This window comes from Sceloporus occidentalis, unplaced genomic scaffold (assembly GCF_023333645.1).
Source record: "Sceloporus occidentalis isolate IW3139 unplaced genomic scaffold, rSceOcc1.0.p SCAF_262, whole genome shotgun sequence".
NCBI lineage: Eukaryota > Metazoa > Chordata > Lepidosauria > Squamata > Phrynosomatidae > Sceloporus > Sceloporus occidentalis.
The window spans coordinates 780,975-788,868 of record NW_028317242.1 but is presented as its reverse complement, the minus strand read 5'-3'; positions in this window follow the sequence as shown (position 1 = coordinate 788,868).

Below are 7,894 nucleotides of genomic sequence, written 5' to 3'. Positions count from 1 at the left end.
TAATTTCTCCGGGCCTTCTTCTTCTGTACTACTGGCTGGTGACGTCGGAGAAAGGACCGCCGTGCAGCTGACACATTTTCCATACAACTCACCATACAATGTCTCATTATCACTGACAGATGCCATGGAAAGGCCTGATCTCTTTAGAAATCTTCCTATAAAGAGAAACAGAGAACAAGGTCAGGAGAAATCATTAGTAACGTTCCATAGTTAGAGGAACTGTTTGCAGAACCCTGGGTTGCCCCAAGCTCAGTCCGAAGGGGAAGATTGTTGGTTTTATAACAGGAAGTGACATCAAATGTTATTGTTAACACTGAGCAGCGATACAGAGACTAACAGAGTCACGAAAAAATAAACACATATATGAATGCCACCCACAGCAAATAAAGGGGTGAGCTGGTACTCCATTATGTATGGTCCATAACCCCCAACATCTCAGGTGTCCAGTTCAAGACATCTGCATTGGGGTGAACGGCTATAGGTAACGAGGTTTGGTGCCTAAAGTGGGAAGTGCCATGGCAGGACTACCTGGTCACCTCAAACGAAGAGCCACCACGCGGCGTTTAGCTGCAAAGCATTGTGAGGTGATGTGTGGGAGCTGAACATGGAGGTCTGTGATGAACCAGCTCCCTGGGCCAGTTATATTGGATCAGAAGACCTTCCCAACTGAACCATGATGCCACAATACCCACAAAAGCAGGACAGTGGGGCAGCCACGTGGGCCAAAAAATCTGAAATATCCTATGACAAAAGGTATATGGGAGGTATAATAGTTCAGTCAAGGCTATCAGGAAACATCACAGATTGAGATATGCTTTATAAAGGATCTTTCAGGCTATAAACATTATGATTTCAATGGGTTCAAACCACAACTCTCCTGCAAACTCTGAAGACCCATAGTTAAGTTGAAGATGTTTGACCCAAGTTATTACTTGGCACGCAACTTTACCCCGCATACCTCCCAACAGTCCCGATTCTCAGGTATTGTCATGCTGTCCCGCTAAGCGATCCCACTATACCACTTTTGGATGTAGTAAGAATCAATCGAGGTCTGTGTTCCAGAAAATCTAACTTCGTACCTGATGAATACAAACGCATACCCTTTTACGATCTACTGATGTTACATGACCCCTCTGTACATGAGCGTCAGCCTTCAACCCATGCGTGAGGCACGACCAGATCGATAAAAGAGTGAGTCGGAGTGAGTGTGCGTGTTTTGGCCTTGAGGGGAGCTTGCGGACCACTTGCCTCCCCGGGGCCAAATGGTACCAGCCCTCCCCTGGATGCAGTATTTGTCATGTCCTGTTTACTCTTTGTACAGAGGTGCGGGATATGATGGCGCTATATACATCGGTAATAATTCCACCTGCTCAAGGATTATTGTTTAAGCCACCATAACCATCATCGAGAAACTGTCTGAATGCTATGATTCTGCACACGAAGGAAGGAAAAGGAATATGAACGGTCAATGGGTGATGTGTAGAGGTGGAAAAAGGGAAAACAGTGGGTGTACACTGTAAGAATGTAACGAAATAAAAGATAGAATGACATATAGCAATGAAGAGGGGAGATAAAGTCGTGCATAAGATTGCATGGTGCACAATGGTCTGGAGTTCGTGTAAAATGGACAGGCTGGAGTGAAAGCGGACGCTGTGAGTAGGACGCCCCCAGCAGGGCTCGCAATGAAGATATCCGAGCAGATCTTCTGTTCATCCAACACACAATGCGATCACTTCTAAACGATCTGTAAATATCCCTAAATGCTATGAACTCATCAGAGCAAATACAGTTAGCGTATATGTGTCAATATTTACCCGGAGTGTGCCGTGCATGGTTCGGCTCATACCGAGTGTCTCCACCTGGACATATATCCTGGAATGTGCCATTCAACAAAACTGGAAATCTGCCATACCGCCCTCACTGGAGTACGTAACGCTTGCTGCTCATTATATATAGAAAATTCCACATTAGGCAGAACCTAATGGCACTGTCGTTCCAATCAGCGGTACGACCATTAAACGAGACCTAAGAAGATCAGTGAATTTGTGCAACGCCATCAGAGGAGAGATAAAAGTCACCAAATGGGCAGCTATAATTCCACTTACATTTCAGACATTGCCAGGCACAACGGCTATAGTGTCACCCTGGGCTTAAAGACCAACTCCTACCAGTCCGTTTTATTCTTTAGGTATTGTCCTATGTATGCGTCCCATAAACAATACGTTTAAACCCCTTTAGCATAACTTTCTAATTGAATTTGCAATACATCCATAGAAGAGCAAACTTTTTTTTACAATGTTGGCTCAATAGAGAGGCTAGTGATTTGGCAGACACCGAGCTGGAAACCCTTCTAACATTGGGTTAGGACCAGTCGGATCTCCAAGCTAACCGAGTTGTGAGTGACATGAAAGAGTTAAGCTAAGTAAATTAACTATACATACAAACAGAAAATTCTTTCTGCAAAAAAAGGCTGAATTGGTCCAGCATGATGTATTGATTGTTAAAATATAAATATAGCCTACGGTTACGTAAATATATCAAGTAGATGTCACACGGAAATTATAAAAGCAAAAAACAATCAGCTGAGAATCCACAAAATGATATAAAAATACAGTTACATTTCAGCTCCATAGAACAAACACAAAGTCCTAAATATCTGATAGGTATGACATATATATGACATCATCATATTCCACTGCGATGTACAATGGAACCAGGACATAACGAGGAGTGAAACGCATAACAATAGCCTGATTATGTAATGGAAACATAAATAGTTAAAATTCTACTTGTGGATGATAAAGCATTTAAATATATGGTCAAGCTAAGGGCGTAGGCGAAGGGAACGAGCCACCATATTTCCGCTAATGGCAAGATATGTATTTTATTACGACACAAAGCAATATGGCAATCCTTCCGCCTCCCCAGATATTCCGAGGTTGATATACTCAGGTAGACATTACAGGGTTAACGACGCGCTCACCTATCCCAGTAAAGGAGAGAATTCTGAGAAGTCTAGCAGTTTACTGTCTCGAGGCTTCTCGGTCGGGTCCGCGGTGGATCTGGCGTACCAGTCATTAAATGGAGACACGGCGCTTTCCTGAGCTCGTCTTGGCAGTCGTCTGGAAGCTATTAAGGAGCTGACTTGGAATACCTGCCTTAAGAATCAGCAGACAGGTATTACGAAGGGAGACATGATCTCTGCCAAGGGTGTAGCCAGGGAGGTCAAGCGCTTGGAGAAAAACACAATGCATTTCCATACTAAAATAATTTACTTTGAGGGCTGTATTATATACCGTGTGTCAAGGAGAGCTAGATCACCCTAAGAGAAAAATAATAACAATTTTAAAGATTAATCTTTGGGAAAAGCTAAGTCACCCCTTTAATGAGATTTTTATTTGGGAATGAGTAGCTATCTCGCCGTCGTGGGGCTATTGATATAAACTATTCTAGGCAGAAGTTATAAATGGAAAAAAATGTATATTTCTAGAAAGGTTTTGGGCATTCAACGGCACTGGGAATGATCTTTCTAATAATGCGTTTAGTTACAAACATGTCGAATTCAGTAGAACAGGTGGAACGGCACCTTTAACAGCAGACTTGGACCCATTGACCCATTGATAATAACTTACAGCCAGAACCGAATAAGTTATTATCCATCGGTATCACTCCGGCCATGATTAATATCCGTGTTTTTGTGTAAGAGGAGGACCGCGGTGGTCTGTAGGCCATTCTCCTACTTGTCATCCCCGTCCTACAATCTCTTTAATTAAATGGAAAATTCATTAAGTCCTAGAACTGGTTTCCATTGATTTTCGTATCTGAAATCTCGACGCTTTTATCACAGCTGTCATCTTGTTTCATTTACTTACATAAGAATACTTGGTGCGTGGAGGTATATTTTTATACGCAGAGACCAGAAAAAAACCTGTTTTAAATGTCATTCCATCATTGCCTATATACAATATATTTATATACCATATTCAATGAATGTAGATTATGCAGGCAAATGTTGCATACATTGGACCGTAATAAAATATAAATGGTATATGATATTCCAGATAAGATAATAATTTATACATATTTCACACAGTAAACTTGAAGCAGCCAATCAGTGGCAGAATAATGCTCCCATTGAAATCAATAGGAGCGTTTTCTGCCGCATGCTCTCAGGGCTTTTGTTAGAGCGTTAACTGAGCCAGCCCTGTAGCTGACGGGTGGTAATTATATGATATGTCGGCTGAACACATCCACTGCCAGGCAAGTAGCTAGGGGATGGGGAAAGTGGCAGGGCCTGTTTTAACTTGCTCATCGTCCGTGCGGTGAAAATGCATGCAGTGACTCACTCAAAGATTAAATTTTTCACCTTTTATCACTGTCTCAAATAAAATTATTCTCTGCACAAATAAAATTAGTAGAAGTGCCTTCCCGGCGCCGTCCTATTTTGATGACATATGCAGACATATGCACATGCAGATGCAGTGTAAGGGTTTGCACTCATGTTGCGTCTGCCATTACAGACGTTTATAAGAAACTTTGCCTGTGCTGGAAATCAGCAGTTGGAGACAGAGAGGCAATGGCTACACAAACTGGTCAGCAGCAGGAGCCACCTAGCAGGAGGAGCAGCAGGAGCCGCCTAGCAGGAGGAGCCCCCGGAGGAGCCGCAGCCTTGCCGGAGGAGCACGTGTTTTTCATAGTGCAGAAAGACTGTGCCAAGTGCAGCCTGCCAGTATGTAGAATGCAGATGCACTCAGACATAATCCAATTCATTAATCAGGGTGGAGATCTCATAGGACTTGACATAATTAATAAATTGAATAGTCTGTTTTATATGCATCCTACATACTCCCCGGCAGCACTTTGCAGGGACAGAAACAGGTTTTTCGGGGCAATCTTTTTTGCTGTTACTAGGCATATTTAAGTAGAAGTAGACGTATCATTTGCTTGAGGCGCTATTATTGCTGTATTGATTATTTAATTCCATTATCTCATCTGATATGAATAAAAGCGTTTGATTGAAATAAAGGTTTTTAGTGAACACATGCCACAGGTTTATTTATTTTTATTTCCATTGTAGACAATTGATCAAGGGAACTAGTATAAGAATGCAGCGCCGGCCTTACGTGTTCTGGCGCCCTGTCTGGACTACTCCTCTGGCGCCCTCCCATCCCATTCCATCCCCTTCTCCCTGCCTCCCCCCCTCTGCCCCTTCTCCCTACCCCCCCCTCTGCTCCTTCTCCCTATCCTTACTTACCTCGTTGCCGGAGTCCTGCGGTGGGAGCGGGAGGCGTCCGTCTTCCCGATCTGCCGCGGTGCGCCTTCACAGCTGTAAACGCCGGCACCGCAACGGAGTCACGGAGAGTGAGGGGCGCCGAGCGGTCGCTGAAAACTTCATGAGCGACCGATCGGCGCCCGGTCTGCCCAGGACTTAAATTGAAACATCGGGTTTTTTTTGTTTGTTTGTTTTAACTTTATTTAACATCCTCCACGTTAAATAAAGTTAAAACAACTTCATTTAATATGGAGGATGTTAAAAAAAAAACAAAGTAAAACAAAAAAAACTATGCTTTAATTTAAGTCCCAGGCAGGCGCCCCTGTTGCAGCCGCACAGGTCGCACACCCCTAAGGCCGGCCCTGTCACAATGTACATGCACTGCAGTGATAATTATTCAATGACCTTTAGGACTGAAAAGGCATCAAGAAGGCCATCTTATCTACAGCCGGTGATTAAACCTACTACCTGACACCGATTTAAACACTCCAGATGCTTTCTTATTTAAAATACACATCTTTGCATGGATTCCTGTGCATTTATTATGTTAGAAAGCGTTCTATTCTCCTTCTCTTCCTGGCTCTCCTTAAAAATGCTGCCCTTAAATACTCAGAATCGGCTCAACTCGCCTGCAGGTGAATTGGATTACAAATGATGCAAGTGGGGCTGGCGTGCTACAGGGCCTGCACGTTACGTGTGCCAGAAACATATTTTAAGTACACGCTCTGACTCACATGTTAATATATTCCTCTTACCTCTACAGACCTACCTGCTAACATGATAAAGCAAGGAAACCTAACGTGAAGAAGATAGAATATAACTGGGAGTGACACTAAGTAACTGACACATAACTGAATACATCTCACCTCGTCAGATCCGGCTCTGGCTCCGCTGAATGCTGCGCATGGGGATCTCTAGAGCATTTAGCTGGACGGTGGGCAAATGCATTTAGGTTGCAAATTGGGCCACGTGAATAGTTAAAGTGACCACACAGCTATCATAGGCTTGAAAGTTAAGGGAAAAAAGGTTTCCCCCTTTTTTGCTGAGTCAGTTTTTGGACACACTTTGAGATTTTGTGCCTAGGACCATGGTCAAGGGTGTGGCGGCAGGTCTGGTTATACTAGTGATGGCTAAAATGTTTGGTTAAGTAGCGGGGAAGGAGGGGAGAGGGAAAGGAGAGTCAAGAGACAAAGCTGAGAAAGATAAGGAGAAAGGAGAAAATAGAGCGCGCCAGGAGATAACATCATATCTTGGCGCTAATCACTAAAGCTGCGCTCATCAAGGCAGAGCAGCAAGACAGGACTTAAGAAAGCTAAGTGAATGGGAGAGATAGTGAGAAGAAGGAGAGCTAGTGAGGAGTATAGAGAAGGATGAGCGATAGAGAGAAGGGGGACAGATAAAGAGAAGGGGGAAGTGAGAAGGCTACATAATGAGAAATAAGGTAAGATAATGAAAGAAGGAAATTGGAAAAAGGGGAGAGATAATGAAATGGAGGAGAGAAATGGGAGAAAGCTAGAGACAAAGAGGAGGAGAGAGACAAAAACGAGAGATAATGAGAAGTGGGAGAGATAATGAGGCAAGTGGGAGATAGGGTGTAAAGGGAGAGATGAAGTGAGACAGGAGAAAAGAAAAAGATAAATGGAAGAGTGGATAAAGAAAAAGGAGAGATAATGAGAAAGACAGTATCAAAGAAAAGGGGGAGAGATAAAGAGAGAGGACGAGAGCTAATGACAAGGGGATCAAACAGAAGGGGTAGAGAGTAAGAGAAAGAAGAGGGGTAAAGAGAAAGGTGAGAGATGAAAAAAATAGGAGAGATAGACATAAATGAAAGATATGGGCATAGCATTTGTAATGGTAGAGAATGTGTGTGTATTCTGACAGTCTATCCATTATAATTGACAGTTATTTTGTGTTTCCTCCTGTTGTCACCTTCTCACCAAGCTGCTTGGCGATGGTCTTGTAGCCCATTCCAGCCTTGTGTAGGTCTACAATCTTGTCCCTGGCATCCTTGCTGGTTGCTTCTGTGGACAGGTGTATTTTACACAGGTAAGAAGCTGAGATTAGGAGCACTACTTTTAACAGAGTGCTCCTAATCAACTCTTTACCTGCATAAAAGACACCTGGGAGCCAGACATCTTGCTGATTGATAAGGGATCAAATACTTACTTTAAAAAATGTAGTTGTGTTTACCAATTAACGTAAGCAATATGCACTTATCAATATTCTCACCTTCTGTGTATACCATGGAAGCAGTCATCTTAACTGCATGTTCTCAAGAATCACCAATATAGAAATTTATTTATTATACTGAACAACAAAATGCAATATTTGGGGAAAGGTATATTTTTGAAATTTATCACGGATTATCCCAACACAGACGCAATGCAGATTAAAAATACCTGCACTGATTTGCATGCAGTAAAATGCAAAATGTATTGTTTCATATATTATGAATTTGAAGGATGCCCTAATATTACCCCGTGTATATATCACCTTGTCAATCAAGGTCAGCAGGAAGTTATGTAGCTTAACACAACTGCAGTAAACAAAATGTAGCATTAACAAAAGAATTTCACATTATTATTGAAATAGAAGAAAAATAAAAACTTGAGATTGTATTTT